Source organism: Pelodiscus sinensis, chromosome 2 (genome assembly GCF_052426305.1).
Source record: "Pelodiscus sinensis isolate ZL-2025 chromosome 2, ASM5242630v1, whole genome shotgun sequence".
NCBI lineage: Eukaryota > Metazoa > Chordata > Testudines > Trionychidae > Pelodiscus > Pelodiscus sinensis.
The window spans coordinates 185,682,974-185,707,974 of NC_143053.1; the positions used below are offsets into that span (position 1 = coordinate 185,682,974).

At 40.6% G+C, this 25,001-nt stretch overlaps 1 long non-coding RNA gene across 1 annotated transcript in view; it reads left to right on the plus strand.

The window, feature by feature from the left end:
* LOC102453666 (uncharacterized) overlaps nucleotides 1-24,486 on the plus strand; it is a 107,189-nt gene extending 82,703 nt beyond the window's left edge. Inside the window, exon 4 of the long non-coding RNA XR_332225.5 lies at nucleotides 20,524-24,486. This is a non-coding gene — a long non-coding RNA (uncharacterized LOC102453666). The remainder of the gene's footprint in view (nucleotides 1-20,523) is intronic.
* Nucleotides 24,487-25,001: the final 515 nt, after the last annotated feature.

The following is a 25,001-nucleotide window of genomic DNA, read 5'->3' on the forward strand; positions in this document are numbered from 1 at the left end:
CAAGGATTATACATTCCAAGGTTTCAACCACAGGGTAAGCGACGAGGAGTCCTGTGGCACCTTATGGTCTAACAGATTTATTGGAGCATAAGCTTTCGTGGGCAAAGACCCACTTCGTCAGATGCACGTCACAAGTGGGTCTTTGCCCATGAAAGCTTATACTCCAATAAATCTGTTAGTCCATAAGGTGCCACAGGACTCCTCGTCGCTTTTGCAGATTCAGACTACAATGGCTACCTCTCTGATACTTAACCACAGAATAGTCTTTCTTGTACTTAAATATTTGCTATTGTAAATATACTTTTAATAAGGAGGGATTTGGCAAATAGCCATGTAAACTTACATCACTTAGTGCAAAAAGTTGGGGTTGTTTTGTTGTTGTTGTTGGTTTTAAAAAGAATCTGAGGTGCAGTAAAAATAATACTTTCTGGTCTTATAGACGTACAGTGTACTTCCTCCCTGGCAACTGCAAGAACCTATGAAGACAAACTACATCAAGCTATGTGCAATTAAAAAATATAACTATATTCATTTGTACAAAGACATGGCTGTGAACAAGAAGGCCTAAGGAGTCTGCCTTTTGTAAAAGATTCCTTTTCAGTGCAAATAAATTAGGAGCGGCAGCCATTTTGTCTCCTTCCCGTTTCCCATCTTTCTTTTTAACTTTTCCCCATTTTTGCAAACATGTCCTGTATGGCATACAAGCCTGCTGACGGGGAACAAAAGGAGCAATAGCCACAGGGCCTGCCAGTTCATAGTGTCCTAGAGTCCCCGGCAACTGCCACTGCTGCTGTCACAGGCCCTTTAAAACACCACCAGAGCACCATGCTGTGTGCGCCGCATGTCTTTGAGGGTTGGGGAGGGCCAACTCTTGGCAGCATTGAGGACTGGCTGTCCCCAGTCCTGCCCCTTCCATCCAAGACCCTACCTCTTCCAGGAGCGCAAAGCTGGTCTCCTTGCCCCCGGGTCCATGGAGAATATCGGCGCCCCTGACAGCAGGCACACATGAATTGATGCAGCTTAAATCGGAATGGCATCTTTGGGAAATTAAATTGATCAAAATTGCCTTTTTAGCAGAGGGTGTTTATAACAGGGTGGTTTGCCCCTTACAGGCTGGAGGGCTTGGGGGTAGCTAATCCTGATAACTGAATGAGCCCTACCAAAGAGAGATCAGGTGATTTGCAATAGAGCATCAGGAAGTTGGCGTAAGTAGTTAGTTATGACAGAGAGGCTCTGTGGTAAGCGCCTGCTACAGATCCCGATTGGAACTAAAAACCCGCAGGCTGAAGAAGGCTGAGCTGCAGATGGATAAGTGGCCAGCTTCAGTGAAATTAATGAAGCAAAAAGACTATGGAAAAAATGCCTTATGCCCAGAAGGTGGACTGTGTGGTTCTCTTAGTCAAGAGGGAAGGGTTTCAGACCCAGAGGGTGAGGGGAGACTGTGTGCACCAAATGAAACATTTTAGATGGAGCCCAAAAGAGGTAATTTTGTTTGAAATAATGTGGAGACCTTGCAGTGAAGGAGAAACTGAGGCAGGGTGCTACAGAATTACTTCTGGCCATGAAGGGATGCTCAGGAGGCAGCCCGGCCTGTTCTAATGCTGTTTTGGAGAGTTAGCATCCCCTTTGTCAATAAAAATAACTGATAGACTCCTGGGGGAATTCTGCCACTGCACCATGCAGAATCAACGTGCACGCAGAATTTCCTTTCCCCCCACAGAAATGAGTTGCACTTCTTCTGGCTGCCAGTAGGAGCCACTGGACCTGGCTGAGCCCATCTCACACACAGAGGACACTCCTGGAGGGAGGAAGGGAGAGGGTGCTTGAGGAGTCCTGGTAGCTGCAGTTGCCAGCCTACCCTGAAAGAAGGAGAAGGCGACATGCAGGAAATTCTGAGCCCAGGACCAAGTATCAGGTTGGTTCTCCTTCTGCATCCCGAAGGTCTGGATATGAAGGGATGTGGGTGTCTGGGCAAGAGGGGGGCCCTGTGGCTGGGGGTGCAGGTATATTGTCCGGGATGTGTGTGACTGGCCTCTGGTAGGGTGTATTAGCAGCGAGGGGGTGGGCTTTGGCTGGGCTGTGGGGGCAGGGGTTGTGGTGGCTCACTGTGAATGCGAGAGGGAAGAAGGGGTCAGAGAAACAGGATCTGGGTTGTCATCGAGGTTTCTTTAACTCTGTACTCTTGAGGGAAATTTTGTGTGTGTATAGTGTTACATATTTGCTGACAGGTATATTGAACTAAATTACCAAAAAAGTAGAAACTGACATGAGTATACAGTATAGTGTTATTTTGACAAATAAAATGTTCCGAATTTCAAATTATCATATGCAGATTTTTTTTTGGTGCAGAATGCTCCCAGGAGTAGCAATAAAGTGAAACATTGTGAATTGAATAATACCTATGTGGAGTTAGAATTTAAGTGGGGACAGCTGGTTATAGAAATCTGTTCATAAACAACTGGCCTCCTCAAGACTGCATTCATCTTGTCTTTTTCTTTCCTTGGATGCTTTGGCCCTATATACCAGCGGATTCCATGAAACACCGCATAGCTATTAGCCAATAGAAATTAGTTCTTTAGTTGCCTAGTAACTAATCCAATCCAAAAAGGACATAAAATAGAATACATAAATTTAGAACCTTTAGGCGCAGTGCCAAGCAAAGTATTCTCACTTGCAACAGTCAAATCTGTGATTTAAATTTTTTTTAATACAATCATCTATACATGTTTTATGTGGACAAACGATACTTGTTTTTCATATCTGACTAATCACATATCCAGGGCAAAAGGTTGTATAGTGTCAGTTTTCTTACACAAGAATATTTATTCATAACTCTAAAAATAATTATAACGTAAAGGGGAGAATGGCTTAATTGCTGGCTTCTTTTCAGATCTGAATCTGGTTAAAAAGCTAAAGGCTACATTATAACTTAAACCTAATTATATTGTCAGAAGTAATAGCATAAGGATTTGTCTAATTCAAGACTAGTTTTTTCTCTACTTTATTATAATGCTTGTGAGAAAATATTTTGTTTTATATGGTAGTTCTTTATGTGAAATAGCATCCATCCATTGATACATCTTCAGTGTGCTGGTGAGACTGATTTTTGGGTTACCCTTAAAAAATGTTTCGGGAGACAGCCCATGTCTTGTTTGAAAGCTTTTTAAATAGCTTTCATTATTTTGACTGTATTTGAGAGACTTGATTCTGCAATCACTGATGCACATGAGAAACAGTAAGCTCTTTTGACTTCAAAGGGCTTGATCACTTGCATAAGTGTACGCAGAACCTGAGTTTGGAATTTTTCAGTTTTGGCAGTAGCACAATAAGGTAAGAACTTGCAGGTCCATCCCATAAAGTTTATTTTTTTGAGTTGCATCATTCTGATCTGTTCTTCATGCACTACACATGAGAAAACGCATGCTGCATTGGACGTTGAATCCATGTGAAGCATATAATTTCAAATGCTTGTTTTTTGGCTCTCAAAATGAGGACATCAAAACAACTTTTGTGTGCTTAGGGAAACTTGAATTATGATTTAAATGATCAGTCCCGGAGGATGCAGTATGGAAAGTTATGTCAGCTACTACTTAGTCTTTCTCCGGTCTTGCCACTTCTTTACACACAAAAAGTGTTAGCAAAGCAGGACAAAATGTGTCCATTAATTGATTTCACGTGGCTGGTATGGTTTGCTTTAAGTAGAATAAAGATATAATGATCTGCAGTTTTTCACTGTATTGTCTGAAGTGAAAGACGAAGCATGATATAAACCTTAGTCTCATGCTGAAATAATTGTTGTGCCAGCTCTAACAATAGTGGTGGCTTCCCAAGGGATGGAGCTGGCACCCTTGGAAGGTAGGGCTAGGAAAGCTGGAGGTGACAAAGCAGGAAGCTGGTGGTGGCTAAGGGTTGGAGTCCTGTCCCCCCTTGGATTCAGCGACCACCAGATTCCCAAGGGATAGAACTGGCACCCTTGGAAGATAGGAAGAATAAGGGGGCCCCTATTGGAATATAATTTTAATTAGCATGCATGTCTGAAACCATGAGAAATATAGGCTTTGTCTACACTGCAGAGCTTTTCCGGCATACCTGAGGTATCCTGGAAAAGCTATGCTGTGTCCAATGAATGTGTCTGCTTTTTCGGAACAGTTTCCGAAAAAGTGGACGCGTTCTTTTGGCAGCTCTGTATTGCTCATTGTATGAGGAAGAAGGGATGTTCCGAAAGAGGAGGTTTTTCCAAAATTTGGCCCCGTGTAGACGGGCCAAATTTCGGAAAAGCCTCTTCTGGAAGAAAAAAAGCAAAAAAGATATGCAAATTGCGGTTTGCAATTTGCATATCTTTTTCCGACTTTTCTTTGCAGTCTAGACATAGCCATAGTCACTACCATTATTCCATTAATGCATGGTGTGGTTCATCTTTTAATGGAACACAGATTTCCTGCTGACAAGTTTTAAGATCAGTCCAGACTAGAAGTGTGTGTTTCTGTCTTTCATTTGTTTAATGACTAATTAGTGAGTATTTAGGGCCTATATTTTCTGTGTAAACATGAGATTATTTTTCAGTTATTTGGATTATGTTTTCAGTTGAGTATGATGATGTGGTAATAGGCTTGCTTCATGCCAAAAATTCCAGTTTGAGAGAGATCCTCTCCAAAGATGAAATGAGATTTTAATTGTTGAGCTCTGTCCATTTTCTTGACTTTTTTTTTTAAAGGAAAGACACCATCTTCCTACAAGCCTAACCTATGCATTGTTTATTCACCATTTATTTCACCATTTATCTCATATGGTGTACATGGATCGATCCCTATCTGAGACTAATGAAACTGCTTAGATCCTAATACACTTGAGTAACACAAGATGGGTCTAAGAGTGTGGTTTTTGTCCTGTCCAAGCCCTCTCCATGTAGTGGCGAAACTCTTACATCAATGAGTAACATTACTAAATGCTCTTTGAGCACCAAGTGGCTCACCAAACAAGTAAACAAGTCCCTGCTCCATTGTGTTTGTCTTGACTCACAAAAGCAATCCAGTTTAGCTAATGGGTCTTGGCTAAGCCTGACCTCAATTTGACTCCTTTTCCTAGTCAAGAGATACCCAAAGAGTGTACAAACTAAACTTCACATGGCCAGCAAATAAAGCTTATTCAACAGGAAAGGGCAGGAAAGGCTCAAGGTGGTGATAACATCATCAGCTGGTTATTCAGTAAGTTTTTGTCTACACTGCATGCTTATTTCGAAATAACTCAAGTTATTTTGGAATAACAGAGTGTGCATCTACACAGCAAGCCCATTATTTTGAAATAATTTAAAAATAACAGGCTTCTTACTCCAACTTCAGTCTCCCTCATTTCGGGTGTGTCTAGACTACATCCCTCTTTTGACAGAGGGATATACATTAGAAACTTTGAAATTGCAAATGAAGCCGGGATTTAAATATCTCGCGTTTCATTTGCCTAATCACGTAATGACGCTCTTTCGAAAAAGCGCTATTTCGAAATTGAAACTGCAGTCTAGACACGGTTCTTTCGAAAACAGGGCACTTTTTCGAAAGAACCTGTAAACCTCATTTTTTGTCACTTTGTCTCTTTTACTGTTTGATCTACCTCTTTAGCCCCTGAAAATAGCTGTAGGGGCTCATCCAGACTTCTTGGAGACACAGCTATGTATCATGGAATTTAAATTGATGTAATATGCAGGTGATGCTCTCGTGCATATATTCAAGCCAATACCCACCATTCCAGACCTCTTAGGATAAATTTAAAAATGTGGCTCAATATCTGGTTCCAAAATTCATAATTCTACTGGAGGTCCCCTAAACCGTGCATTATTTGGAAATGTACAAGCTGGAAGTAATTTGCCTTTTTTGTACTGACTCTGGTTTTTATGCAAATCAATAAAAATATACTGGTGGCCAAAAAATATAATGTGCATAATTAAAGTAAATTGCAGTTAAATCTGTAGCAATTAATTACCACCTGTTTGACATCCACCCAAAAGACAATATAGTCACCATTCTTGTATTTTTTCTAGTCATATTATTTGCAGTGAGACTTCTACTTAGTTATCTAATTTACAATAACTTTTCATAGCTATTCTATGCAGAAGGTAACTTAATAACTGCTCTAGGATATGATAAAACCTGTAATTAACTGCAGCAGTATATTGATGGCGCTTCTGATAAACAGTATGTGTTCAGTAGTTTCTTCATAATAAGCTCTAAAGCAGTTTTCAGAATGACCATAGCTGCATAATGAAAAAACTGAACTTCTAGTGATTAGACTTCTCTCAGATAGTAACTGTTAATGTAACACACGTGTAGGCTTGTATCTTTCTGCTGTTATTATGGCCTTTAAAACTTGTCATGGGTCAATTAAGATGTGAGTTCAGTGAGGATTATGGCAGTAATGAATGTCTGTTGCTTAAGTTTCCATTTGAGGCAGCAGTGCTTTATATTACTTGAATATTCAGCTCTGAAATATGGGGTCTGATTCACCACTGCAGTTTTATCACAGTATAATCTCCCTGGAAACTTTTGGAGATACACCAGTATAAAATGGGGGCAATGGAGTGGTGAATCAGGTCTCTGGTATCTACCTAGCAGGCATAATGTCTTGTCTACCACAGCTAGTTAGCATACTTGCTACCACAGCCACAATACTCTGCTGAGAGCACTGTTTGTTTCTCTTGTTGAAAGGAACAGCAAAACATAGCATGTGCCACTGACCTGCCTTACGAAGCCTAATCTGGACACCTCCCTTTAGCTTTGCCATCCAGAGTACGAATTAGCCTTTCCTCTGGCCAACTCTCTTTTTCTATTGTTGTGTGACTTAATTGTTGCTCTTTTATAAAGCAGATTGTGTTCACTTTCCACATAGTTCCCTATTCCAGTCGGTCTCTGTGTGGATCACAGCTCATCCCTAACGAGGGAAGTTTGAATATGAAGAGGCTTTTAATATATCTGTTATGCTTACATGTGTCTGAGAGTGAAACCAAAGTATTAGGGTGAGATCATAACCTATTTGAGCTTTAAAAAAAAAAAAAAGTTAAACTCCGAGGATTCCAAGGAAATTACTGTGAATAATGAACACAGCACACAGTATTGCATGTCTTTCTGGTGCCACTCAAAACGAGCTGTCAAAATTCCCCATCAAGCAACACTGTAGCCTAGTAATTATGCGCATCTATTAGCTAAGCATCCATTCTTCCTCAAAAATACCGTGTGACAATCTCTCTTCAAAGAAGCACATATCTTTTCTCGGTGTCTGTAGATGGCCGCAACATACTTCCCCAAGGGAGATCCCTCTGATAACGCTATATTAAAGACAGGGATCTTTTTTTAACCACTGTCACCCAGGAAATATGCCTATTATAATTTTTGCAGCCAATGTTAACAAAAGCTGCTTGCACCAAAGAAAATTAAATGTTAACATTGCAGGAAGCGCTGATGACGGGGACTCGTCATTTCTGCAGAAATATTGCTGCTTATGAACCTCACTTCATTCCTGGGCATTCCATTTGTGCACTTTTGGTATGTTTTGTCAGACGAGTCATTAGAGACTGATAAAAATTAAATGCTAGGCAGTTTTCCATCTTTAGAAGACTTTTGCTTGCTTGTTTGCAACCAACAGCTTAGTGCTATAATAAATATTCATCTGGTATATGCCATATGCAGTAGTATATGGCTTTAATAAAAAGTTTCATCATTGTATTCGGCAATGCTTCATTTCTGTTGATGATATTTATGCCCACTAATTGTCAAAAAGAAAAAAAAAAACAAGGCAGAAACTGGCAACAGAGGATAATATAACCCTTTATTGGTAATTACACCAAAAGCATAAAACATGACTCCTTCCAAGTCTTGTCTTCCAGACACTAGATTATTTTGCATTTTGAACAACTACGGTTAGCCAGACACTTTTCTTTTTCAATACAAGAAGCTAGTGGGATTCAAAGCTCAGCTTAGTGGTTGTGATACAACTGACCCCTTGTGATCTTGTGCCAAGTTTCTAGTTTCAACAGTAAATAACTCTGAAGTGTGATGGCTTGGATTCAGTTTTCTCTCTGGCCTGATGACAAGCTTGCTTGCCCTGTGAAGGAAAAGAGAAAGGTCTTGCGTGTGATAATCTTGTTGTTGTTTTGACGGCTTTGCAATGTGCATGGAAATATCTCACATGCTTATTATTACTAGAACATTATTTAACAAAAGATTGCAGTCTGTTAGGGACATAATTTAAAATTTTTATGCTGGTCATGAGTAATATGTGAATTCAACAGAACTGAATAATTTTGCTAATTGTTGATGTCATCTTGCCTGCTTGGAAAAACCAGCGTCTCACTGCTCTGCAGCGTCTGTGAAGAAAAGTTTTATTTTTACTATTGAAAGTGACTTAACAAATCACATGCTCTTCTTATTGATTAGAAAAGATCAAGTTCTGTTAGTTAATTAATGATGGGTGGTAAAAGTTTTTTCTTTTCTCTCCCACCATGCCTCAATTTTTGTGTGACATTTTGAATCATAGATGTGGCCACCGGGGAGAATTATTGAGAACATGTCTCCCTACATTTTTGTCCAGGTAAGGCTCTTGCTCACTCCAGCCACTACTTTCTCCATATGTCAAATGCTGAAAAGTGCTGTGTATATAGTATTGAGTCGCACCTAAGTATTGCAGTTTTTGTAACTTCTGAATACATGTTTTTGTTTGCTGTAGTGACTGTTTTCTCTGGCTGGGTCAGAAATAGGGAAGATGGGCACTGGGCATTCTTTGCCACAGAACACTGATACACACTGGAGAATCATGCTGCAACATCCTTGCTTTGACAGCCCTAGCAATGCCAGTACCTGAACTTGCATGGTGCTGAGTGTTTTCAATTTCTAATAAAGCCTCTCAAAAGCAACTAAGGCACCTTGCCTCATCAGGCTTCTTAAGTGGGCAGACATTCTCAATTATGCGGAACTCTAAGACTAGAAGGAACAACGAGGGTCATCTAGTCTAACCCACCTGTCAAGATGCAGGATTTGTTGTGTCTGAACTGTTCAAGATAGCTAGCGATCCAGCCTCCTTTTGAAACCTCCAGCGAAGGAGCTTCCATAACCTCTCAAGTCTGTTCCATTGCCCTCCTGTTCTTACAGTTTGGAAATTTTTTTCTGGTGGTTGAATCTAAATCTTCTGTGCTGTAGTTTGAACCCATTGCCTCTTGTCCTGCTCTCTGTGATTCGAGAACAACTTTTTTATGGCAGCCTTTCAAGTATTTTAGTTTCCTCTCCCATCCCCTCTCAGTCGCCTCATTTCCAAACTAAACATATCCAGTTCTTTCTGTCTTTTCTTGTATACTTGCATTCCATCCCTTGGATCATCTTTGTTGCTCATCTCTGGATTTTTTTCCAGTTCCTCTACCTCCTTGATATACATTGGTAACCAAAACTGGACACAGAACTTCAACCGAGGCCTAGCCAGCCCTGAATAGAGCAGTACTATCACTTCCCATGATCCAGCAACTCCCAGATCCTTTTCCTCAGTGGTGCTGCCAACCCAATTATCCTCCATTTTATATTTATTTTTTTCTTCCGTAAGTGTAGCACCTTATATTTGTCTTTTAATTTAATTTCTTTGTTTTTAGCCCAGTTCTGAAGATGTCTTTGAATTTTAGCTCTGACCACCTGTGTGTTGGCAACCATCCCCTGGCTTTGTGTCTTTTGCAGATTTGAGCAGTATGTTTTCTATTTCTACATCCACATCATTAAGGCTACATCTACACTACAGTGCTATTTTGGGATACCAGGGGTATCCTGAAATAGCTATTCCGCGTCTTTTGAGCACACCCGTTATTTCAAAATGTAACAGGCTTACTATTCTGATGTCCCTGTAAACCTCATTCCACAAAGAATAAGGGATGTTTTGGAATAGTGATTTATTTCAAAATAAGTGCTGTGTAGACAATGCGAAATTTTGAAATAAGATATTTCAGAATTGACTTGAAATAAGCCACACAATTTGCACCCCAAGAAAGCAAGATGCTATACCAAACCAGACCCGGAACAGATTCCTGTTGAACTCCACTTGAGATTTCTCTCCAACCTGAAATTAATAGATGCTCTTTGTTTGCAGTTGTTTACCAGATATGTATCCACGTAATGGTCATTCCACCAAGCCCTCATTTCTTAGGCTTACTTATCAGAATGGCATGTGGGATAGGGATGTTACATTTAGGTTAATCAACTAATTGAATAGTTGATGAAATTTGCATCAATTTGATGGAATTAGTCGATAAAGGTGCCGTGCCTCCACCTTTGAAATGTGGCAAGAGCCCCCCAGCACCAGCTTCTCATCCCCCCCTCTTGCATCTCTCTGATAGAGGTAACAAGGTGCAGGGAAAGCAACTAGTCAAGTCAGTAGTCGCTTACATCCCTAATGGGGAACTGTCAAAAGTCTTGCTGAAGCCAAGTATATTATGTCCCCCGCATTCTCCCTGTCCACCACAACAGTTACCCTGTCAAAGAAGGAAATCAAGCTGGTTTGGCATGATTTGTTCTTGGTAAATCCATGCTGGCTGCTAGTGAATACCCCTTCATCCTCCAGGTATTTGCAAACTGAAGAGCAGCTTCCCGGGTACTGAGGTCAGGCTGACTGGTCTATAGTTCCCAGGCTTCTCCTTTTCCCATTTTTTAGAGATGGGCACTGTGTCAGCCCTTCGCTCGTCTTCCAGGACCTCTCTGTTTTGTGCCGATATGGATTGATATTCAGTAGTGACCCATAGGAGAGGTCTTATCCATTATTAAAATTGCATAGAAAAATAGTACTGCAAAGGATTTAGACTCTGGCCTCAGGAAGTAGAAGGCTAATGTGTTACTCGCCCACTCTGCTACTTTGTTCTTCTTTGTCTTGTCCCATTGGTCAAGTCAGTAGCTCTTGCTCTTCAACTATTCCTGTTGAGCACATCATGTAAGCTGAGACTTATCTTCCTTACGTCCTTCTTCGTCACCTCAAACCATCTTTTTCCTGATTTTCCTTATGGTCATTTGCCCTATGACTACTAGATCTTGTATTCTTTGACCAACATATCCCATCTCGTGTCATATGACAGAACTATCTCAGTAGATACTCCCCCAGCTTTTCTGAGATGGGGCTACACCTGCATTATGTTTCATACCATTTAATCATGTAGCTTTATCTTACCCACCATCCGCATGAGCATTCTCACTAAGAAAGTAGCATTCTGACCCATACATCATGACTCGCCTAATAATGGTCTTATGTACTTTTGGTTCTTTAATTTTCTTGGCAAAGGCCACCCATGGGGGAAAGGGAAGAAGCAATTGCCATGGGGCATGGTGATTTAAAAGGCCTGGGGCTCACGGCAGTGGCAGTGGCCGGAGCCCTGGGCCATTTAAATTGCCACTGGAGCCCCATTTAGCATGCTATGGGTGATGCTGTAGGGCTAGCAGAAGGCAGCTAGCCCCAACCCCACCCCTGCCTCCTGAGGCCCCATCCCTTCCAGGAGCACAGAGTCACCTCCCCACCAGGGCCAGGGGCCTGGAAATTCTATCACCTTCCCTCCCCTGCCCCAACTTGACATGATACTTATCATAGAGAATTTCTTTTTATTCCCTCCATTTTCACCAATCTAAAATCATGCAGTATCTAAAATCCATGTCCACATTCCCATTTTAGCTCAACAATGAAGCAAAATATTGTACTTGTTTCACAGATTTTTCGCTCTTATGTACACTGGCTTCTCATTGTCCCTTTTATTGAACCATCACATGTATTTAGTCTTTTGGCTGATTTGTAAACTGTTTTCTTCTAATGCAGCCTTCTGTAATTTCAGCTCCTTTTTCCAGTTTGCATTATCTTTGAGATACCATATAATGTACTCAACATAATGTTTCCTGTTGTAAATTATGAATTCTTTCGTTTTTGGGTATTAGTGTGATTTTTGTCTCTTATTCCTTACACATGGCTGTTCCTATTCCCCCCACCCCACCCCCAAAAACTCGGGGGATATAATGCTTTGTTCTGTGTTTTGTCAATTAATTGAACTTAGTTAACACCACAGAATTGGAAGATAAGACACATCTAGCTTATTTCACTCATGCGAGATCTCCTGTTTTCTTGCCCACTTTTGTTTTCACCTTCAGTACATTTAATATGATGCCAACAGTAAAGAAAATCTTTTAATTTAAGACTAATAAAATGATGCCAGCTTTAGTATGTAAAACAGTATGTATTATATATTATAGAAAAATGGTTGTGTGGCATGGTTAGCAAAACTATGATGAGTGACAGTGGAATTCATGTGTGGCACACAGCTAAGGGAGGGAGAAACTGACACTAAATATGGATTTCAGTTTATTATGGCAGTGGAGAGAACAGATCAGATCTCTCACAGGCCAGTGATGAAACAGTTATTAATTACAGACTGAGAAATAGGTTCAGAAAACTGCAGATTAGGAAAAGGGATCTCAAAAGCCTAACAGAGGAGAATAGCCTACGGATGAGTATATAACTATGAATAAGATCACAAAGCAGAATGAGGAATTCCATGCCCTGGGAGTAATGCAGAGGTATGGAAATTGAGAACTATGTCCAGGAGTAGGTGCCTGTGCATGTTGTAGTGGTGAAAATCACATTGCACGTGGCCAGAAATTGTGTTAATATTTGACAGTTCTTTATTTGTCAACACTGATGGTGTAGGGCAAGGAGGAATCAGTTTAAACAACTATTTACAGATAACATAAAGCTAGGCACACTGGCTCCAGACTCCTTTTATTCTACAGTCTCCTCCATCTCCCCCAAACAGGCAGAGTGGAATGTCAGACACAGCTGACACGCCTCTTCAGGAGTGCTGAGGCAACTTCACCAGGGCTGCACAAAGACTTAGAAGATTTTGTATGGGCAAGATTTAAAGGTGTTTATTAGCTCAAAGTGACCATCTCCAAGATGCTGAGGGGAGGGAAGTGAAGAGCCATAGGCCAGGCTCCTTAATGATATTCTAGAACAGTCTGTCACTTCAGTTTATGTGCCTGCATCGACAGTCTAAGGATAGCACCACTGTGGTCTGATTTGTACACAGCCGCAAGGAGCCTGCTGCACAGAGAGCTGATTAATAGATGCAGAAAGATTCAGACCAGTGGCGGCTTCTCCCCTCCCCACTCCACCTCCCACCCCCGGCTTGATTTTTGTTTTAGTAGTAATTTCTCTAAACAATAAACAGGCAATCTTACAAGGAACCACAGATTTCTATGATGAAAGCCAACTTGTATATATGTGAGTATTCTCTGACACAACGGTAAAATGGAGATGGTAGAATTCAGTTATTCTACCACCAATATAAAGAGAAGCTTTCTTTAACAGAGAGAGCAAAGTAACATGAATATTTAAAGCTTATATTGCTAAAACCATATTCTTCCAAGGTTAGAAAATATTGGATTTTTTTAAAACTTCTAGAAAATGGAATAGTAATCATAAAAAATCTATCTTCTTAGAAATTTAGAGCATTTTGAAAGATTTAATAGTTGCATCCTGTAATTGTCAAACAATCTGATGTTATGAACAAAAAAGCCTTCAGCTATTCAGGTACTAAAGTGTGTTAGAGGCCTTGCTCATCTGAATGCAGATGTTTATACAAATAGGAATAGTATGTAACATATATAGAATTTTTGAAAGTAATTGCTTGAATATTACCATCCGTAAGATATTGTAAAGTACAAAATCTGTTTCACAAAAGGACAAGTCAGTGCTTTAGAATATTTCAAATTGTCTGCATTAGACATTAAGCTCCAAGTCTGTAAAACAGGCTGTGGAAAGAGAGAGACCTTTGCAATGAATCAAGTGTTGTTTTGCTGTTGAATCTGACCGGTTTCAATTTTGTATTCAGTGAGAGTTTCTTTGTAATACTCTTAAATCAAAATATATCGTGTTGCTGTAGACTAAGTTTGGTGTGTATCACAGGTATATGTTTGGGATAAAATATGTATTGGGACTGAAAGCAACACGATGCCACAGTACTAATGTTAGAGCTCACCACATGTTGTGCAGTAAAACTGCTAGCACTAAAAAAGTAGTAGCATTCAGATTTTTATATCTAGTAGTTGTTGAACACTATGCTTTTTTCTGCAAATTATTATTAGGTTAGTGTTCTGCATTTGCCTCTGTTTGCCTGCATCATCACAACTTCTGAACGCCATCAAAAGTGGAATAAATTTACACACGCATATACACTCATGCACCGCGAGAGGAGAAGAAGTGGAATACGCAGCAGTTATGATATTTGCTTGTCATTTTAAATCAGTTTATTCCAAGCCCAACATTTTTAAATGTTTCCATAATTGGCAGAGAATTTTTACAATGTAAATTTCTTGATACTAAATATTATTGATCCAATATATGTGTGGTGTTGGGGAATCTCCCATTGACAAGTTGATCATTGTGTATGTCCAGCGGAATCAGGTAGAATTAAGCAAAGTTTGACTCACTCTAACACTGACAAGAAGAGTCAAGAATTTGCAACAGCTAAAGAAATTTTGCAAGACTAGAGACCATGTTTTGGAGTTGTTTTGATGAAATAGAGCAGAACAAAACAAAAAACCTTTTAATCTTTCCGTGATGAAGAAAATAACTTTTCTATCATTGTATTTAAAAACAATCTTGAATTCCCCAGTGTTAATTATCAACATTCATTGCAAAATGAATTTTCCGACAGTGAATCAGCTCACTAAAAAAGGCATCTTGCTGTGTATATATAGCATGTCCCAGTCTTCATTAAAGGATCAGCTGATTATTATTCTGCTACTGACTTTATTTTCTTCTCCTACTCCCTCTGACTGCATGCAAATATAGCAATCGATCAAGAGGAGATGTTCTGCCTTTACGAGATTAATTACAAACACAGGAATGCTGTGTCTAGCCTGTATGTGTGATTGATCTTGTAGGAGGAAATGCAATAGGAAACTAATGCTTACTTTTATCCAGTAAGCAAAGTTCAAAGATGTTTACATTCTGCCAGGTAAGCACAGCTGTCTAAAGACGTGAAGACGGATGGACTGTTCTGTCAGCACAAAATCATGCCAAGGTAACGCTATGCCGTCTCCGTGGACTGCTCTCACAGCCATGAGGCTGTAGGGTCAGAATTGCTAATTTAGCAAACAGTTTAATTGTTCCACATTTTTAATTAGTGTTAAGACGTGTGCAGAGACGATCCAGTACAAGAGACTTGCAAGTGGAATGTGTTTGATAACAATGTACCACAGTCAGGAAGAGGGGGAGAGAGGGTTTGGATATGCTGTTTTCAAGGTGGCTGTTAAAATACGACATTTCAGAAATTCGAGTTTTTCTTAAACGAAGCTTGTGACACCAAAAATCAATACATTATCTGTCATCTAAAATTAGTAGCATGGAGTTGTAGAAGTAGCTGCAAGGTAAAGATGTTAAATTTGTATGTGTAAAATAATTTCTAAATGTTAGTCTTGTATCAGGCGAGACTTGAACAGGCTGGTTTCATTCTCAGCTATCTGCTGGGACTGGAGTTTAGCTGGAGTAATTGTGCCAAAGATGAAAGATCCAACTAGCAACTCACAGCCCCCTCCCTCCCAGTATTTTAAATGATAGAAACGAGGCTGCCCATGTTAAAATATATTTCCAAGTCTTATAATTAATTTATAACTAATGTTGATATTAATTTGGCTTTTTATCACATCCCTACTCGGAAGTTTCCTCAATTTGGGATCAGTTTATCAGATACTAAAAGGGAATGGGGCTAGAGGGTTATGTAATGTCATGTAATGGTTTGATAAAGAGTTCTTATCTGAGGAACTAGGTGGGTGAAATGTCTTTTATTGGGCCAATTGCTATTGATGAAAGCTGAAGAAGAGCTCTGTGTAAGCTCGAAAGCTTGTCTCTCTCACCAAACAGAAGTTGGCCCAATAAAAGATATTACCTCACCCACTTTGTCTCTCTCATACTTTGGGACCAACATAGCTACAACTTTGTATGCAGTTCTCATCTGAGGTGGTTAAATCATTCAGCTCTCACTTTATGTTTATATGGAATCCTGAAACTGGGGATTGAAAAAAATATTAATGAGCTTTTTTGTAAATATGTGTCTGGATGCACACGCACACCAGGCTTGAAATGAGAGTATTCCCTTTAAGTAATTAGTGTAATAAATATGGTATGATGAAGGAAGGGGAATTCCTTTTGTCCATTGCTTACTTTTCATAAGAGATTTGGGTATGATCTATGGATACAAATATATTAAAAAGAAATACAAGCAATTGTGTATCAGAACACTACTGAGGGGTGTGTGTGTGTGTGTGTGTGTGTGTGTTAACATGAAAATCAGGATTCATTTGCTGGTTAGCAGTCAGTTTACCAGGCTTGACAAAGGTTATTGCAAGAATGAATGTGCCTCTTCTAATAATTAATGAGTCTACTAAACAGTAAACAAGACAACAAAGAACTGCTAATGAGGCAGCCTTTATTCATTTGTTTAATCTGCTAGTAAGGTAATGGGCAGTAAATACATTGGTGTTCAGCCATCTTCAAATCCTTAACGGATGGAGAGTGTTTTAAAAAAGATTGGAGTTGATTTTTTACACTTGCGTTAAGTATATTCAGTTTACTGGGTAGGTGGGACATCTGAAAGAGTTTGGAGATCTGTATAATTAAGTGCCTTGACATTCTGTGTCTGAAGGACATTGGCACATGTCCAAATACTCTGTTCTGCTCTCAAACCATTTAATTGAAACCATATTGAAAAAAAAATCTTGGCAAAAACCTTGTGTGTGGTTTTTCACTATTGTATTGACTAGACAGGGCAACAAAGCTGATAAAACAGGATTAGCAAAACTGTTTTGTTGGATATTATAGGCTGTGTGACATGTACTACAGCAAAGGAATTTGGCAGGATTAACCTGCGGAGAATAAAGATGTAACAGACAAGAGGACTGAATTAATAGACTGCTGTGACCAAAGCAGGAAAATCTATTTGCATGGAATATTACCAAGACTAATAAACTTTTGGCCAGTGGGCTATAGTTGCTATCCTTAGTGCTGTAGTTTTCCAGGCTACATCATCTGTTTCACTACAAGTAAGTTTAATGTATAAAAAAAAGTCTTCTGTAGGTGGTCATTGGATGGTTTGTTAAAAATCTTTTTAAATTATTGGCATGGTTTTCTAACTTCTCTACAGACAGGAAAGGGGTTTATTTTTCTGCTTCTAATGGCCATTTTACTCTATCATACCAGTGTAAATCCCGAATAACTACATTATATTCAACAAATTTCTTGTTGGCTAATCTGAGACAATATTCTGGCCACTGCTGGAAGACATAGTTCTGCAGACTTGGCTATTAAATACGTGCCATTTGAAATGTATTAGACAAGATGAGTGATGTAACATTTATTGAAATAACTTTTGTTGGTGAGAAAAACAAACTTTTGAGCTTACACACCAAGAGAAGTTGGTCCAATAAAAATAGTATCTCATCAACCCCTTGTTTCTAATATTATTGGACCCACCCTGCATGCAACTAGTTGAAATATATGCAATTGTATGTTTGACTGCATATAAGATCTGGCCCTAGTTGCAATAATATGAATGTATTTAGAATGATGTGGTGTAAAAGAAGATGGAAGCAACCATAGTTCTAGTCTCCACCAATAAATAGATGAAAAATGCATATTAAGTAAAAGGGAGAGGAAGTCTTATATTACGTGCAATTTACTTATTGGTTAATGTAATACTATTTCTCACCAAAAATATCTTTCAAGCTTACTTCCCTCACTGAGCAAGTGATGCATACAATAAACGAATTTTAAAAAATAAAAATTGACAAATAGTGTAGAGGCTTCTGGAGATTTAAACAATCTTGAAAAAGTACACATTTTTTCCCTACCCATTCTACTTACTAGTGACAGACTCTAGTGCTCCCATGAAACAGAATGTATAAAAAGTGTTTGGCATTATTTTGTGACAAAATGTGCTCTGTTGAATGGAGTGAAAGGCCAGAACTATCATGTCATCTTGATCAATACAAACTGAAATATGAATTCCGCTTCAAGGCTTCTTTTCTAGGGTAAAGGTTAAGTACAAATATTGGTTAAATATAAATAGACTTTTTTTTCAGTGTGGTCTGGTGTACTGAAACTCGGGAAACATTCTATTGCAATAAAAGCTCTTAATGCAACATGATGAGACTTTATATACACACACGTGTCAAGAAATTCAGCTACAGTTCCCACAGCAACTACACAATAGAACTTGGCACTGAAAAGTAGTCTGTTATTACATGTGGTAATAGCTTTTCTGCCTAAGGACCAAATCTGGTTGCTGCTCCCCTGCACATGCTGGGAGAAGACTGTGGAGAGGCTATGCATGGGGCTTTTGCGGAGTTTCCTCTGAGCTAATGGGTGGGTGGGTCTACTTGTCTTGTGGTAAAGGCCAAGTGGTTTGCTCCTAAAGGTTTCCTACCTGTTGGAATCTTACCTTCAAACTGCTGCTTAGTCCCAAGAGGTACGTCTAACACTTGCACCCTAGTTCAAACTAGGGATGCAAATGTAGGCGACCAAAATAGTAAATGAAATGGGGATTTAAATATCCCGCGCTTCAGTAGCATAATCTCGCCCGCCGCTTTACTCCAAAAAATGAGGAGTAACGTTAGTTCGAACCAAGGGGTTTGATTCGAACTAATGCAGCCCGGAGTGCACTTCCTAGTTCGAAACAGCTGAGTTCCAAAACAGCACGCGGGCGAGATTATGCTAATGAAGCATGGGATATTTAAATCCCCGCTTCATTTACTATTTCGGTGGCCTACATTTGCATCCCTAGTTCAAACTAGGGTGCAAGTGTAGATGTACCCTTAGTTTGCTGCCATTCCTGTATGACTCCTACAAGACATGCTATCCCAGTAACTGCTGTCATTTAGTCACAATTGCTAGCTTTCCTTATGGGCATGGGGGGCTGGGAATCTGGCAGAGTGCAGTTGGTTCTGCCCCATCCCAAGATATTGTGCTTTACTCCTGATGAACACTTATGGAAAATGGGAGAATATAGGCCCCCTTTTTGAAGTGGCAGGCATTCGAATAGTCTCCATTGTGCACGGTCCCCAATAAGAGGTTATACAAAGACTTCAGCCACATCTTAATATAACCCCAATAAAGCTAAGAGATTCAAGAGCAGGCTATCTTGTGGGTTTGGTTAATTACTGTCCCCACCGTCACATGGTAAATTGGTAGATTATAGACTGATTTGCACTCTGAAAATAACCCATTCTTTCTCATCTTTCAGATCAGTACTTGCACACACGTGGCATTGTGAATGAGTGCCCACGTAGATGCCTGAGCTCTCTAGGCAGAGATGGCATTTTTGTTCTATGTTATGTACAGCGTCTAGCACAATGGGGTTCTGGTTCATGACTGGGGATCACGGGTGTTATAATAATGCACATAATTTCATAAGTGTCGCCTGGATCATCTCAACAACCAGTTATTATTGTTCACTTGGGGTACACTTGGAACTAAAACGGAGTCCATTTCTTGTGCTGTCACTGCAATGTGATGCTCAACTGCTGTGCTCTGTGAGATAGATATCTTTGTAATTGTCAGGGTGCGAGAGTTTGTACAGCCATTGCTATCAGAGCTATTATCCATGCAGAAGCCAGGAATTTTTTTAATAACATGAAACATACAATTCATAACTCTGTCTATGACTTTCACAGGAGAGTGGTTTGAATAATAATGGGTTTATTGTAGCCCTTGACTTCTGCATTTGGAATAGGGAGCACCATCGGGAGAAAGAGAAGATTTGTAACTTGCTCTCTTCTGGTCCTGCAAGACCCTCTCTGTCACAGTAGAGGATGGAGAAAAATTTGGAGGGGAGGGGCAATGCAGAGCTAGCCCTGCACATGTGATACTGCCCACCAAACTCAGCAGAGTCCTAGGAATAAATCCTCAGAGAAATAAATACTGCTTCATGTAGCACGCATTAAGGGCCTCCTGCCTTGGAGAGATAGACATGATGCAGGCCTGGAGGTGGCGAGAGCTAATGGTAACAATGGCTGATTGGGGAGCCATGGCTGTTAGAAGGGATACACCATTCAAGATTTTGGCCAGGATCCTCACAAGGCATCTACCTTCTATTCATATCAATGGGAGATAATCACCTGAACACCTTTTGAATATTTGTGTGGAGAAAGCCTTTTTTCTTTTCTTCTGTGAATCTCAGGGCTTTGCAGGGAATCTGGATTGCAACCCTTGACTTGTAGCTTTCAGACCCTGTGGCATGAGAGGAGAATGAGGGAAGGGAAAGATCTAATCTTATATAAAAGATGAGAGGCCAACTGTACACCATTACCTGTGTGGTTTTAAAATTTGTTTAAAAATAAGTAAAATGTTAACACTGTATCAATGCCACTTATTTGTACAAATGGTTAATGTCTTACATTTAACATCTTATAATTAGAACAATTAGGCAGTGCTGCAGGATGTGTCAATGTCTAATCTAGCCATATTTCTTTTGTTTTCTAGATAGTAACTGTGAGGAACACAGACAACATCAACAGCTGGGAAAGAGCAGTCTGTTGAAGAGCATGCTGCCTGGAGGCCCACTCCCATCAGTGTACATGGTATGGTATAGCAGCTGGTGTTGTGAATCAGGCCGTTGCCAATCAGAGAACGGCTACTTCACAACACCAGGGTTGTATCCTGCCACAGTCAACAGTCTGGGAGACAGCATACAGAAAAAGAAGATTCCTGATACTTTCTTTCCACATTGTCTTCTATCCTAAATTCCAATGTTAGGTCCTTTAAAGTTGACCTATGAAGTAGTGCATTTACCAGGCAGAGACTGAATTTTCTGTGAGGAATACTGCAGCTATATTATTTGCTCTAATGTTAAGAGGGAGGTAGCTCTTATCAAGTGAATGAAAATATTAGGTCAAAGAGACCCCCTGTATTCCTGGTGTGGTGTGATTTGGGGATTGTTGTCCTTGCATATGTACTATTTGTTATTGGCACAATTCCATCTAGTTATCCAATCAATTAATCTCTGTAACTAACTGAATTTGTCATAAAAGAAAACAAAGTTTATGAGTGATAAGAAAATGTCAGGTGTTTTGTGTGCAAGTAGAAGCACCTTCTAATAACTGAACACAGTTGTGCAGAACTAATAAATACCACACGGGCACAGCTGCTATTGTAATTTACAGTGCTTGGAAATCACCAACAAATGTGCTACACTTCCTATATGAACGCAGGGCACACAACATATCCACCATCCCCTCTGAGCTATTTTGTCGTAGGAGAGAAAGATATAAGAACCTATATCGGGGGAGAGGGAAGGGGGGAATAAAGTTTCTGTTAATTGAGACAGTAATGTAGCAGTGAAATGGTTGCTACTGGAAGATGTAAGGTTGGGGCATACTACTGGGTGTCAGCAATTAGACTGTAATAATCTAATACATTAAAGTGGTGTTAATTTGGCATGCTGAAGTTGCCCACCCTTTCTTAGACTCGGGGGGAACTTTTCACTGATTGTTTTCCTTCCTCTGTCCTTTTCTGCAGATAAAGTTAAAAACATTTTTGAAAGATTTAGAACAATTATCATTATTCTAGCACCAAAAAAAGTAGAGTTCTCAAACATTTCTAGCACAAATGCCCATAGCCATGAGCAGAGGCCTGGGCTGTGGTAGCCCCTCCTCTACCCTTCTTTGTGTTCCACTGGAAGTCTCCCTCCCACCCCTTATTTATTGTGCTTCATGCAGATTCCAGAGCATCAGAGGAAGCTGTATCTGGTATTCAGCTTCCCAGGTTCCTTTGACTCCCTCGAGCGATTACTACTGAACCTGTATGTGAACAGCAGATAGAACCTCCTCCACTGCCTCGCAACCTGCATGGAGCATATAAAAGCTGAAGCTCAGTATTCTTCCCCAGCTGCCATGGCTCCAGTCACCAGTCCTCATATCCCCCTCTCTGGAGGTCTCCTCTGCTCACTTGCTGTTGCCAGTTCTTCCTTTCCTCCCTGCTTGACTCTTCACCACATACAGTCCCCACCTCTCCGCTTGCCTTCGGCTGCATGGGTTTCCTCTTCATTGCTTCCATCTTGCCACTGCTCACTTGAGATCCGCCTCTCTGCTCCCCACTTACTCTCAGCCCCCCTGCCATTTGCCACAGACCCCTTCTCCTCACTCAGCGCACCCCCTGCTAGCTGCAGGTGGGTTTCAGACAGGGGAGGTGAGTGGGGAGGCACGGGGAGAAGAGAAGGGAGGTACTCAGCCAAGAGTGCAAACAGTAGGTTGCCAAGCCTGGGGGGGCTGCGAGGCCGAGGGACACTTCCAGCAAGCCAAGTGGGAGCATGGCCTGGAATGAAGCAGGGCTGAAGTGTGGGTATAGCTGGGGCTATGGAGAGGGGTGGAGCTTTCCTAAGCAGAAGCTTCATTCACTGCTCATGCCCATAGCCTACTTCTGCTTTACACAATCCTGAATGGAACGAGCCAGATTCTTGGCTGCCATAACTGGGCATAGAGCCAGTAAATTCATTTGAGCTACTTCAGAGACGTTGTACTGGGGTAGACCCTCAGCCCTTGTAAATTGGTCTGCAAAAGGGGCAATGGAGCACTTGTGCCCTTTTATTACTTTGATGGGTCAACACTTGAAGTGTTTCTTTCAAAAAATCTGGGGAGCTAAGGAAGAGGGGGATTGTCTGCTTGAGTTTTTTTGTTTTTACATGAGGTGTTTAGGCTTTCCCCATTGTGGGAGACTCTGTGGTGACAAGAAAGAAAGTGAAATAATTATGACCTCACCAGAGACTGTTTTGTTTGTTAACTCCAGTGTGTAATAAATACTTTGAAAATAAGTCTTTTTTTGTAATCTGTTCCCCATACTATCAGTTGATATGTAGGAATAAATAGAAAACCCATAAAGTCCTTGCGTTAGACGCAACCAGTCATCTCAGTAAGTATTGAATACTTCTAATAGCAGACGCAGAAAGGGCAAAATAAAGACAAAGAGTAGATCAGGAAATTTAGCACAAAAGTGGGACTTTCAAATGCATTTAGTGTTGGCCTAGTTCTAATTCTGTTGAAGACAGGCCAAAGTTGGACACTTGTAAAAATCCTATCCTTTGATGCATAATTTTTGGTAGTGGAGCAGGGGGAAGGGAGTGAGTAGTGGAAAGTGAAATAAAGGTAGGAGGGACTTAGCATGACACACTGGATTATGTATCATGTTCCAGGTATGGATCAGCATTGAAAATTCCTGGCAATGTGAGCACAAGATGATAAAGGCTCAGAAAGGGAAGAAGAGTTGGAAATGCATAGAATATAGAGCATATCTACACAGTTGCATGAACATTATGTCCCACAAGGTTCCAGCTGTGTGTGTTACAATCAGACAAAATATTTGGTGCAGGTCAGGTGCCAGCTCTTGCCATGGCTGTAGGCCTCAGCTGAGCACTGGCAAATTCATTGCTGGAAACAAGTCAGTTTTTCCTGTGTGTTAGTATGGTTAAGATGGATGTTGAACTTATGTGTTTAGACTTTATGAATTGCTTGTAAGATGCTGCATATACATTAACCTCACTAACAATATGTTCATCACATGCTACAAGGTAATATTTGTATTTTTGCTTTATAACTAAAAACATTTCCTCTGTAAGGCTATGTCTACATTGGCGTGATCTTGCGCAAAAGCAGCCACTTTTGTGCAAAAACTTGCTGCCTGTCTCCACTGGCCGCATGTTCTTGCGCAAGTACACTGACGCTCTGACGTATGAAATCAGGACTTCTTGCGCAAGAACTCTGATGCTCCCGCTCAGGAAGAAGCCCTCTTGCGCAACTGTTCTTGCGCAAGAGGCCAGTGTAGACAGGCAACATGAATTTCTTGCGGAAGAAAGCCCTAGGGTTAAAATGGCCATCAGAGCTTTCTTGCACAAAAGAGCGTCTACACTGCCATGGATGCTCTTGCGCAAAAGCACATGCCAGTATAGATGCTCCCTTCTGGAAGAGTTTGGCACAAGAACTCTTCCGCAAAAGAGTTCTTGCGCAAGATCATGCCCATGTAGACGTAGCCCAACTGTGATTCTAAAGAAGGATTTTCACCTGCTTATCAAGAAACCTATCAAAATTAAAGAGGTCATTGTGGGACATAATAATATTAATTTCCCATTCACACCCATGAAGAGGGGACAAGCAAAAGGGCTCATCCCATCAGCTTGAAAAATATAAAAATGCCTGGCAAGAAAATGTGTCACCTCTTTTGCTGCTTAGCCTCACACAGGACTGGCTCTACAAAATAGAAGCAGAATCCCCAGGCTCAACCTGGGTTAGCCCTAAAATACATGGCTGTGTCTACACTGGCCCCTTCTTCGGAAGAGGCATGCTAATTTACAACTTTGGAATAGGGAAATGCGCGGGGGATTTAAATATCCCCCGTGGGATTTAAATAAACATGGCCGCCGCTTTTTTTCCGGCTTGGGGAAAAGCCGGAAAAGAGCGTCCAGACTGGCGCGATCCTCCGGAATAAAGCCCTTTTCCGGAGGATCTCTTATTCCTACTTGAATAATATTAAACTTGAAGTAGGAATAAGAGATCCTCCGGAAAAGGGCTTTATTCCGGAGGATTGCGCCAGTCTGGACGCTCTTTTCCGGCTTTTCCCCAAGCCGGAAAAAAAGCGGCAGCCATGTTTATTTAAATCCCGCAGGGTATATTTAAATCCCCCGCGCATTTCCCTATTCCAAAGTTAGAAATTAGCATGCCTCTTCCGAAGAAGGGGCCAGTCTAGACGTAGCCCATCAGTGCTGATAGATTTACTATATTTGTCATCTGTTGTAACCAAAAACTGTAATTTACCTGTGTATATATGTTTGCCCATTTTAATCTGTAAACAACTCCTTTTTTCCCTAGTTAATAAATCTCTAGTCAGTTTATTACAGGATTGGCTGCAAGCATTGTTTTTAGTGTGAGATCGAGGGTACAAATTGACCTGGGGCAAGTGACTTGCCCCTCGGG